The sequence below is a fragment of the Schistocerca nitens genome, chromosome 2, assembly GCF_023898315.1.
Source record: "Schistocerca nitens isolate TAMUIC-IGC-003100 chromosome 2, iqSchNite1.1, whole genome shotgun sequence".
NCBI classification, from domain to species: Eukaryota; Metazoa; Arthropoda; class Insecta; order Orthoptera; family Acrididae; genus Schistocerca; species Schistocerca nitens.
This window is the reverse complement of record NC_064615.1, coordinates 736,144,383-736,156,588: the sequence shown is the minus strand read 5'-3', so window position 1 is coordinate 736,156,588 and position 12,206 is coordinate 736,144,383. Positions and strand designations below refer to the sequence as shown.

General features: G+C 42.4%; 1 protein-coding gene across 2 annotated transcripts in view; it reads left to right on the top strand.

Annotated features, from left to right (window-relative positions):
- LOC126236948 (acetylcholinesterase-like) overlaps positions 1-12,206 on the top strand; it is a 184,080-nt gene that overhangs the window by 73,408 nt on the left and 98,466 nt on the right. The window lies entirely within an intron of this gene.

Below are 12,206 nucleotides of genomic sequence, written 5' to 3'. Positions count from 1 at the left end.
GAAGGTGGACAAGAAACGGACTTCGCGAGCAAGATCATTAAGTTCTTTAAGTTCTCGACAAAGATGATGAAGCTATGATATTATGCCTAAATTTGACAAAGTGGAAAATTTCACAACATCCGCTGTTGGCAATAAGACTCCACGCAGATCGATTCTGCTACTAGTTAGAGAGAGAATAAGGTACACCTGCACCGGAGGGCGGTTTTACCTAGTAAGGAATGTATCATTTACATCTCAAAATAGCAGCTAATCGCTGACCGAAGTTGGCAAGTTTCAAACGTTTGAGCATTTTCTCGTGGTAAGAGCCTTTCTGTAGATATTCTATATTTAATGTATCAAATAATGAGTGAGACAAAATGATGATGGCAATGCTGAAAATGGATTTTAATTTTGCTCCTATTTCAGAACCATTGACGTTAAGTCTTTCTACAAAAGCCAGCAAAGAAGCCCTTGGAAAATCGGCCCATAACTCAGCAGAGGAAATAAGGCAATAAGTTTGTCGAGCAGCTACGAAACCCATTCAAAAAAAAATATTGTTGTCTGAGAGAGCTGCTTTACGTAATGTCCGAAATAGTTCCCAGACCATGCTCCTTATTGCAGGTAAAGGCAAGGCCACTGTCCTGCCTGCGAGAGACGCCTAATGGTATATTCGTAATAGCTGAACCAACGTATTGTAAGGCCGAGAAACAGAGCATTGCTCGTGTTCAAAGAAAATATGCTTCGCTTCTGAGTTCCAGCTTCCAATCTTAAGAAGTCATTGCTGATTTCTTGTCACGGGTAGGCAGATATAATATCACTATTTAAGCGTGTGTGTTTCATTAAATAACTAGTGTTGCAACCGATAGACAATATCGCAGTGAGTGGTCAGCTCCCTTTCATCCTGTTAGTGTAATTTTGGGGGTTTTGAAGAGAAAGTGATTAACTCTGCTGTTTTATAACTTTAGATTACTTCATCGCGACAAGAATCTTCCTTTAAGAGTTTTGTTTTTAATTTATGAAATAAGGACTCACACATGACGATGGCAGTCTTGGGAACGTTCTAGAGATACATTGACAATACGTTCAAAATGCGGTCCCATTGTGACAATAGGTTGCTAGAGTTGTTGGAGAATCTCAGCTCCATTTATGGGAATATTAAGATTGCATACAACTGGAGAAGAATGGCTTCGCTTCTGGATGTCCTAGTTACATAGAAGGGAGTTGTGCTTACAGAGCATTCCCTGTGCCTTAAGCCAACCCATGTGGATTTAAAAGACAAAAAAGATGACGCACCACAAAGGAGGTATCCGAATGGAACGGAAATCGGTATGTGTGAGGCACATGTACAGAAAACCAATGATTACAGTTTCAGAAAAATTGGTTGATTTATTAAAGAGCTTCACAAATTGAGCAAGTCAGTAACGCACTGGTTTACCTCTAGCCCTTAAGGAAGCAGTTATTCGGCGTGGCAAAGATTCACAGAGTTGTTGGTTACCGCCTGACGGATATTGTGCCACATTCTGCCCAATTGGCGCTCTGGATAGTCAAAATCTCTAGCTGTTTGGAGGACCCTACCTGTAATGCTCCAAACGTTCTCGACTGGGGAGAGATCCGGTCGCCTTTCTAGCCAAGGCAGGGTTTGGCAAACACGAAGACAAACAGCAGGAACTCCTGCAATGAGCGGGCGGGCGCTATCTTGCTGAAATGTAAGCCCGGGATGGGTTGTCACGAAGCGCAACAAAAAGGGGCGTAGAATATCGTCGACGAACTGCTGTGCTGTAAGGGTGCCGCTGATGACGACCAAAGGAGTCTTGCTACGAAAAGAAATGGCACCCAACACCACCACTCCTGGTTCTCGAGCCGTTTGGAGGACGACTGTCCTTGGAGTCTTCAGAAATGTTTTCGCTCGTTATCAGGGTTTTTTCTCTTGAATAAATCATCGTTTTTTTCTTAAATTGTTAACATTTGTATGTCTGTATAAGTACGTCATATCTATCAACTTCCCGCTCCATTCGGATAAGTCCTTCGTGGGGCGTCGGCATTTTTTTAAAATGTAATTTCAGATGACACCTAACTGCGACCATTCTTCGCAAACAATGAGCGTCAATGGAACTTTGGTTCGCAGGCCCATATACTGTAAAGACTGTCGATTACAGTGTGTAAGACGAATGCTTAAAGCCGGCCGAAGTGGCCGTGCGCTTAAAGGCGCTGCAGTCTGGAACCGCGAGACCGCTACGGTCGCAGGTTCGAATCCTGCCTCGGGCATGGATGTTTGTGATGTCCTTAGGTTAGTTAGGTTTAACTAGTTCTAAGTTCTAGGGGACTAATGACCTCAGCAGTTGAGTCCCATAGTGCTCAGAGCCATTTGAACCACGAATGCTTAAAGGTTACATTCAAGGAAAAACATCTCAATAAGAAAGTCCTGGAACACAAAACTTCACACTAACTATGGGACAGAGACAGAAAAGATATGTAACATCTCCGTAATTGTAAATGGCTCTTCAAAAATTGTAAGCGTCATGAAGTTCCTTAGGCTCAGCGCCCAGAACGGCAGCTCTTCTGGGGTTTATGGTGGACGTTCACCTGTAGTATGTAAGGTAAACCACATGCACTCTACAACAACTGTACGTCAAACACCGACGACGCACCTGTCTTCTACAATCGACCGCATATGTGTAGACTGAGCACGGCATTTCTGAAAGCTACTGCATTAATTACATCATTCAGATTGTTTTCCTTATGGGATTCTGTGAAAGTCAAAGCAGTGGAAATGCAACTGGCAGATGATCTGATGCATCGAGACGAGGGCTTCTAGAGATTCATGGAATCGTGTCACTTCAAGTCTTCGCTACCGCTATCCTTCCTGAGTCTTCTCTGCTTACCATTCCGACACCTAGCATACATTTCAATTACGAACTGTCTGATTTGCAACAGTTATGAATTTGTTCCTCCTCGTGCAGAATCGTGTTCTTTTCCATTCGGCGCTTATACTTTTCTTTCTTTAATACATAAGCCTGGTAGCTAAGTCTGATATGTGACTGATCTCGTTGTGGTCACTATATCATCTGTAACACACGTGTATTTTTCCCAGATATAAATTTCATAGCACTGTTCTGGCACCTCGACGACAAAGAGCTACCCTTCCATATTCGGAAATTTGTCACCTACTCGCCTTGATAATGACAGGAAAATTTCACTTTCGAATTAGCTGAAGTGCAAGAAACTATGTCCCATTTGTACATATCGAAAAATTATGTAACAGACACTTCGTATTTTGGGGAATATATAGGCATCATTTTAACTGATTCTAGTTCTTGGTGAAACATTGCATATTGAATTAACCAAACGAAACACATCTTTTGCCTTTTTTCGCAAAACTTTATTATTATTGTACAACCTGGTTTTCGGTTTACGAGCCCATTTCCTAGAGCACAGATGATTCCAAAGATGGCAACCAAGTAAAGATAAACACGTCAGTTTCGTAATTTATCCGTTCTTGACTGTCTATAAAATTCTCTGTTCACAGTTTTGACACATTTCCTTTGGTATGCTACAACATTCGTTAAGGCTGAATAATTGAACTGGGTTTTCTCTTTCAAAAGTAAATCTGAAAATACACCCATCTTATTTCTAATACTTCTGATTGTAAGCTCTCTGCACCCTTTACCTCCGTATGTAGGACTTTTATATCAAGTACTTATTTGTGGTTTGGATTTAAGAAATGATCGTCAAAGAATGAATCTGGCTCCATTAATCTCCAGCTTCTACGATGCACCCACTGAACTACATAAATAGCCTAAAAGCTCAACACACTATTTCCTTTTCATAGTTAATATTTCTAATGGAGTAAAAAACATTTTAAAGGCAAAGAGTTTCTATGTGTTTTTCGATGGCCCACAGACATTAGATAGTCCCACAGATATTAGACAGATATTTCTTCAATTTAAAGACAAACAAACGGCCAACATGAAAAGTGGAGTTTGTTAATATGGTGTGCCAAGAGTGTCAGTCCTGCTATATTGGCCAGACTGGGAGGTCAGTCTGTACTAGGCTCAGAGAACTCCATAGAAACACGTAGATTAGAGAAGCCAAAGTCATCCATTACCGAACATTGCTTAAAGCCAAACCACAAATGAGTATTAGATGTACAAGTCCAACACGTAGAGGGAGAAAGTACAAAACCTCTTCAATTAGAAGTAATAGAAATTTTTAAAAAATACAGATGAGTGTAGCACCACATTTACCATCGAATGAGCAAATTATTCACCCTTTTTAGACTATGTTACAACCTATAAATAGGAGAACCTCATGCATTTATTCATTAATAAATAAGAACACAAGTATCCATTCCGCTGCACATACCTCTACTCTAATTTATAATTATTAATAAATGCTGTACATGCTCTCTTACTGAATGTTGTAGAACACAAACATGAGTGTGTCAAAACTGTCAAAAGAAAGAACTTTGACACATTAACGACGGGAACTCGGCAAGCACTATAACTCGATTTCCCAGAAACTTTGCTATGTGGAAGAGGAGTCAAAATCAGCGAAGCCGTGTCTCGGCTTATCCGTAGTTACTCGATCGTTTCTGAGAAAAGGGCGGTCAGAGTTTTTGATGTACGGTACTTTAAGTGTGACAAATTCAGCCGAAATGATGGCGTAGCTGTTAGCGTCGCAGCATCACTTTTGCGCCTCGTGTTCGAAACCCCATTATTGTTTTTATGTATTTATTTATTTTCATTATCTAACCTTGTCAGCAGAATATTACTAAATGAACGTTTTTCCCTGTGTATGTTGAAACAGCGTTGTCCTTATTCGCTAGTAACTGTGTATCTGGTGAATTAATTAAAGATAAATATAGATGCTTGCTTGGTTCCGAGAAGCACACTCGTTTATAACTGCAGCCTGCAAGGAGAGTGTTGTAATCTACCGATTCTGACCTGCCCGATTAATTTCGTCTCCTCGATGGAATCACTAATGGAAACATATAACTTCCGAGTTATTTCTCAAAGACCAAAGACAGCTGTGGAGCCCCAGGAAAATTCCATACGAAAAACTAATGAAACCGAACCGTAGCAGGGACCTCGAAACCGATCTTCAAGACGAATGCATTAGGGAATAATCTGTGGATGATCTAAACGAATGTGACGCCGTGAGCTCTGAAACAAGAGAAGTAGTAATTGTTACAGTGTACTCCTGTACTGAACTGTTAATTAAATGGAATATAATTAATAAATCACGAACGAGAAAACCAAACTGGTCGATAATCTTGGGTAAAGAAAAGGCGGAAAGAATTACGGATCTTATTGCACATGAAACAAAATCTTGACTGCAGAGAAACTGTAGATGAAGTAGGTGAGAGGCATATTGCACATTCAGTCGTCGAAGAAAAACCTTTAAGTTCACAAAAAAAAGAGCTAATATTAGACGCATTTCAGATAGTATTAAAGGTAAACTGAATTCTTTATTTTTTATAAATGTATTCACAAGATTTTCACGTGATGTCAAAATTTTGGGCAGGGAGTTCATGATGTAAAAGTGTAATCTTCATTTTTTGATTACAGTTAAAGTCAGTAAGGCTTGCCGAACTTCATCCAAAATAGACGCAAAAAACGATGACGTCAAAAAACACTCGCAGACTAAAAAAATAGTGAATAGGTATGGCGATGGAAGAACCAAGTGAAGAAGGCTCTGAGCACTATGGGACTCAACTGCTGTGGTCATAAGTCCCCTAGAACTTAGAACTACTTAAACCTAACTAACCTAAGGACAGCACACAACACCCAGCCATCACGAGGCAGAGAAAATCCCTGACCCCGCCGGGAATCGAACCCGGGAACCCGGGCGTGGGAAGCGAGAACGCTACCGCACGACCACGAGATGCGCCAAGTGAAGAAGGGTGGAACAAATCACGAAAAATTTAAAGGGGTCATTTCGTTGGTCTATGGTCGTTTTGAAGAAGCCAAGAAGTACGGAGATCTTGCTACAACACGAATGTTGCGTCAATGGGCGATGACGGCAGCCACTTTATTGCCGTCGGAAGATCTTTGAAGTAAAAACTTCGCAAACGTAGTGTGATATCGTCAAGGCAAATCATAGCATTTGACAGTGACATGTTATTACATATGTTAGCACAAAGGTAAAACATACGATCGAAGAAACCGCAGAGATGTTTCAACGCCAATCGTCTGCTATAATTCCGCACTTCGACACTGATTTTGTGGTCAATACGGATCAAACACTGGTATCCCGGGCCGACAATTTTGGCAGCCTATCATAGGGCATGGACGTGACGACAGCCGCCAGCGGCGGTGCTCCTATAACGTGCGAGCGCTGCTGTCGCCGCCACCGGGCAGTACGCGGGCCACGCCGCAGCGCTCACGGGGGCCCTATAAAGCCGGCAGCGCAGGGGCTTGGAAGTCACCCGTACAAGATTTGACAGGACAATCTAGCGTACAAAATGCTGACAAAGACGACCATCCCTGACATCTGTATCAAGAATGTGGATGGTTTCCTCCACAACAGAACCTTCTTAGTTACTCAGCAAGAAAAATGCTCGAGCTTAGGTCATTCGTCGACGGGTACCCCTGAGCGCTCTGTGTTATCTCCCATCCACTTCAAAATTCATGTTAATGATATGCCAGTCGTCCCACACTGCCACCTGGCGCAACGCACTGACGGTACGGCGCTCTTTACGAACAGCCGCAACACGGACCAGCTCATTGCTCGTCTGCAGAGGTAGGTGGACGCAACAGTCAACTGGTATCGTTCAAACAAGATTTCCCTCAATGCCGCCAAAACTACGGCGGTCTACTTCACCAAGCGGCGCCCAATCCTCCTCCACAACATCAATATTGCGGGCGTCCAGGTCCCATGGTCCCCAGATACCAAATATATAGGTGTCGAGATGGATAAAAAACTGCTCTTCCATCAACATACGGAATACGTCACCCAAAAAGAACAGTAGCTGATAAAGCGTTGTACCCGCTCTTCAACAGATGGGAACTGAACTCAGACACGAAGCTCCTACTGTACTAGATGGATGTCCACCCTTCCCTCACCTGTGGCTCCTCCGCGTGGGCCACGATTACTGCCTCCTGGATTCAGATCCTCCAGCGCCTGCAGAATAAGGTGCTTCGGTGAAGACTGCATGCTCCTCCACTCACATGGGCTGTTATCCTCCACGAGGAGACAAACATTGTAACTGTAAAGACTTCCATTTGAGAGAAGGCAAGACGTCTTTATGACAAACTGGATGCCCTGCATGGCACAGTCACTGGCTTACACCACATTTACACTGCAACAATGGCACCGCCACCCTGATTCTCTTACCATCCTCAAGGAATCAGATTAGGACCAAGGGTAACGACAGCCCTGTTACAGCTGTTAATAATGTGTCAGTCTTGATAGGCCACTTTATATGTGATGTTCATGGTACAACCACCAGTATCTGTATGTAAGTAGTTGCGTTCCCTCTTATCCGCAACCTTAAAATTCTAAACTCCCACCGTCGGAGGGTCGTACGGGATGAAGTCCCGTACGACCCTCCGACGGTGGGAGTCCCAGCGCGACGCCTTCAACGAGCACTCCAATGATGTCATTGCAATGATGTCACTGTAAGATAGAAAAGACTGTAATAAGACTGCCGCCCATCAAAATTTCACTCGCACCAAGACAGTAAGATCACCATCCACTAGTGACGCTGTACCACGAGCTACAACAACAACAAAAACTCAGAAGTCAGTCGTGCTCCGACTGCGCTCATGTATTGTTCGTTTTACCCATAGTTGTTCGGTTCCTGATCTTGCTACGTCTAAGCTCTCTGTTTGGTTCGCTTTTCGGACTTGCCATTCTGCCGTATCCCTCAATACCTATTGCTGTCGTCTTCGTTGTTGCCCACAGCAGTTGCCTTTCTGTGGCTTTTGGCGACTCACCGTCGTCGCCCTCGGGTGGTCGGCCTGCATTTCCAGCTCGTGTCGGTTTCTGGTTACTAGACAAACAAAATATCACATCAGCAGTAATCTAACATCGTCGCATCGAGGTGAAAAAGTCACGGAAGTTGCGGTCAACCAATTGAATCACTTGACACAGTCATATACCGACGAATTCGGTATAACTCTTTTCTCCTGCCAATTTTCTTCATTTTTCTTCAAGCAGTCAGCGGGAAGTTCGACCCTCGAGTGCAACACGACGTTAACCAACGAAGGGGACAACATCCGAATGTTAAAATGGAGCCACCCGTGTTCATAACTGATTCACGGGGTGGACAAAGCGATCCTTTGTTATACGACGAAAAATTCATCGATGAAGATGGAATACAAACAGTTCAACCTGTTCGTTTAAAGTAATTTCCCTGAAGTGTACGCATCTGTGTCAATCCTGTGACGTATATTTTTACCCGGAAATAAAGCATTTCATTAAAAAATGCAGAGTTATTCTAGGTTCATTACACAGCAGGGGGATATCACAACTAGACGCGACGCAATACAGATCTATGCATTGATAATCAACTGAAAGCGCCAGTTTTCGGAAACAATGATCCGCTATGCGTGATTTTCATCGAAATTATTGCCAACGCATGAAATCTTCAGCAGTGTTAACGACGTTTCTTTCCCGAGTGAAATTCCTAACACCATGGGGTTCGCACGATGGCAGGTGTGCCACACTTGCGTTTCCTGATATGAATCACACCGAGAAATACGACTGTGGTTAACGTGCCTTTACGCGATGCTCATGGTCGGAAACACTATGTTTCGAATGCTTCTGCGATCGGTATTACCCAAGGGAATACACCAAATCCTTCTGAGGAATAAACATAAGAATAAAGTATAAGTATTAACTTAACAGTTAGTATAAAAATTATTATAAAGATTAATATAGGAATTGTTAAAAGAATTACATATAAGAATATGAGAATTCAAAGAGGATGTAATCCATGAAAATATCACACACACACATCCATACAAATTATACAGATGTCTCTCAATGTGTGTGTGTGTGTGTGTGTGTGTGTGTGTGTGTGTGTGTGTGTGTGTGTGTGTGTGTATGTGTGTATGTCCTACATGTCTTCCTAAACCAATGAATCGATTTCAAGAAAACGTGGTACACATCTCTTACTGCCAGGAAACAATTGCTGTGAGGGTAAGAATCATGTGCATATCAAAGTTCAGGAGACAGACGTCATAAACAATGACATGCGTGAGAACCTACCGCATCATACAGGAGTATCCACATATGCCGCTAAATGTACCTACAAAAGTATATCACAGTTCAGGAGATATGACGTTATAAACACTGAGATGTGTGAAAAACTGCTGCATCATACATGTCGTCTAAATTTATTATTTCTTCCCTACTAACTGTATTCGCAAAGAATTTCGCCGACAGTATTCACATATGTCGCTGAATGTACCTATGTAAATTTATCATCGTACAACACATAATCCAAGAGGTATGACGTCATAAACATTGAGATACGTGAAAAAATTGCCGCATCATGCGTGAAGTTTTAATGCGTTTCTTCATTACTATACGAACACAATCCTACAGTTGAGTCAACTTAAAGAAATCCCTGACACCTGGCAACGCTTTTGACATTTTTCGACTGCAAAGCGCAAACTGGTGCAGGCGAAAACGATAGGAGTCTATAGAGCTATGAAGAGGCGTTGCCATAGAGATGTTTTGAAATCGCGTTGTAGACACGCGAAGCAGCTACGCTCAGGGCACGGAAATTGTCAAGTTTCTTAATTTGGATAATGTAATTATACATTCGGACATTATGTGTATTTTTTTGTACCACTGTTTGATAATTTCAAAGCTGTTTTCACTAATATATGGAAATGAAATTTTTTTCGATACTATCCTACAAACACAGTTCATATTTTGCTTTCGTTTCTATTAGATCACTGGCAAAACGAATATCTCTTCAGTATCGGGTTTGTCAGCTAGCCGGCCAATGTGGCCGAGCGGTTCTAGGCGCTACAGTCTGGATCCGCGCGACCGCAACGCTCGCAGGTTCGAATCCTTCCTCGGGCATGGCTGTGTGTGATGTCCTTAGGTTAGTTAGGTTTAAGTAGTTCTAGGTTCTAGGGGACTGATGACCTGAGCAGTTAAGTCCCATAGTGCTCAGAGCCATTTGAACCATTTTTTTTTTGTCAGCTAGTCTAGCATACAATAAAACACAAGGCACATATTGTGGATCCCTGTTCTAATTATACAATTAATGTAACGCCCCTGTATTCCCTAACTTGATAAGAAACATTCGTGCAGTAACCTTCTACGGACATGCGTAGATAAATGAAAAACAGACAAGAAAAATCGTCTTTCGAGCAAGGAGCACAAAAGGATGCTCCGACGCTAATCGCTGTGACAGCGCTTCGGTTGGACATGTCACGTACTAAAAGGGCACCTAAAGTACGTCGAAAACTATGACCGTCTTTTCTCAGAAACGGTGAAATAACTACGGATAAGCTTGGACAAGTATTCGCATATTTTGGTCCCTCTGGAACTGAGCAAGTTTCTGGAAAATCGGTTTATGGCGCTTGCTTTGTTCTCCTCGTAAGTCAAGAACTGATAGAGTAGGACGCTGACATGTGTTTATCTTCTCTTGGTTGTCATCTTTGGTATCACCTATGTCCTAGAAACTGGGCTATAACCCGAAACCTAGGGTGTACAACAGTAATTAAGTTTCGTGAAACAAGGAAGAAAATGATTTCCTTTAATTAACATAATATGGATATTACGTTAGTGTTGTTCCATGCTGGTTTTTATTACAGCGTTATGGCTTGAGAGCTGACGTTTTGATAACCGCAGGCTAGTAGGCTTGATGAATGACTCTAATAATATAAAATGAAATAGAGGAAGCAGAAGATGTGGTGCAGTCTTTGTTTTGCCTGACGCTAAAGATTATTGTACTTAGCAAGAACAGTGTGACAACTGGGACGGAGCAGCCCCGTGGCGGCTGTTCAATATTTACACCTTTGAGACCCAACAATATGAAAAAATATATAACAGTAAAATTTTCACAAAATTACCCATTATTATCATAGTAATTAGCGAATACAAGGAGAAATTGGCAAAAATCAAACAATCAGTTGTTCTGAAGAGAAGCTACACTTCTCCTAGATAAAATCCTACACCTCGAAACTTCGATGAACTCATAATGGCTACAACAAACTGTAGTCTCAAATAACTAGCAAAAATGGACCCAAAGTTTAGTAAGTTTCATATCAAAATTACATACTGCCATGCTGGTTTAATTTCGAAAGTACTCAAACGTTCAAATATGTGTGAATTCATAAGGGGCCAGGCTGCTTAGGTCATCAGTCCCTAGACTTACACACAACTTAAACTAACCTATGCTAAGAACAACACACACACCCATGCCCGAGGGAGGGGCCGCGCAGTCCGTGACATGACGGCTAAAACCGCGCGGCCACTCCGCGCGGCTCGAAAGCGCTTATAAAAGCAGTAGTATGAATTCAACATGTACGTTGCGATAATGTCAGATGTATCTACTTCCATTGTCAACAGTCTCTTCAATACGACCACTATAAAAAAAATAAAAAATGGATGGCACAATCTCCTACAATCACGTAGCACAATTTCCACTCCGACTGTCCGACTGTAGCTTTAAACGTTACAAGTAAGTGTCACAGTGCGCTACTTTTGTTGAAATACGAGGGCGTCATGAAAAGCAATGCCTCCGAATTTATTATGTGCAAACTCTTAAAGCTTTTCAAATAAAACAAACGTTATTAACACTCTCCGTCTTCATTCTTCATGTCTACATATTTATTTCGTGCCATGGACACCCTGGAGAGGAACACATTTCTCTCAACGAGAGACCAATTTGTTGATGCAGTCACGTAGAATGTTTGACATAGTTGATGGAGCCACGACGTCACTTCTTCCTGCACCGATATCAAACAGAAGTCCTCGAAGGTGCTTGAGTTTCGGAAACAGATGAAAATCGGATGGGTGCAGTCGGGACTATGTTGAGGATGATCGATGACAGTGAACCCAAGGCATCGGGTTTTTACAGATGTCGCAGCGCTCGTGTGTGGTGTGGCATTGTCATGCTGAAGCAGAGGGTGCTCCATCTGTGGGCTACCACGTCGAATTCGAAGCTCGATTACAGCACTCTGTTTCTCACGCACCGACATAGTTACGTTAGACGCCGCCATCTTACTGGCTTCAGTTCTGAGCCGTCTTGCAGCAGAGGG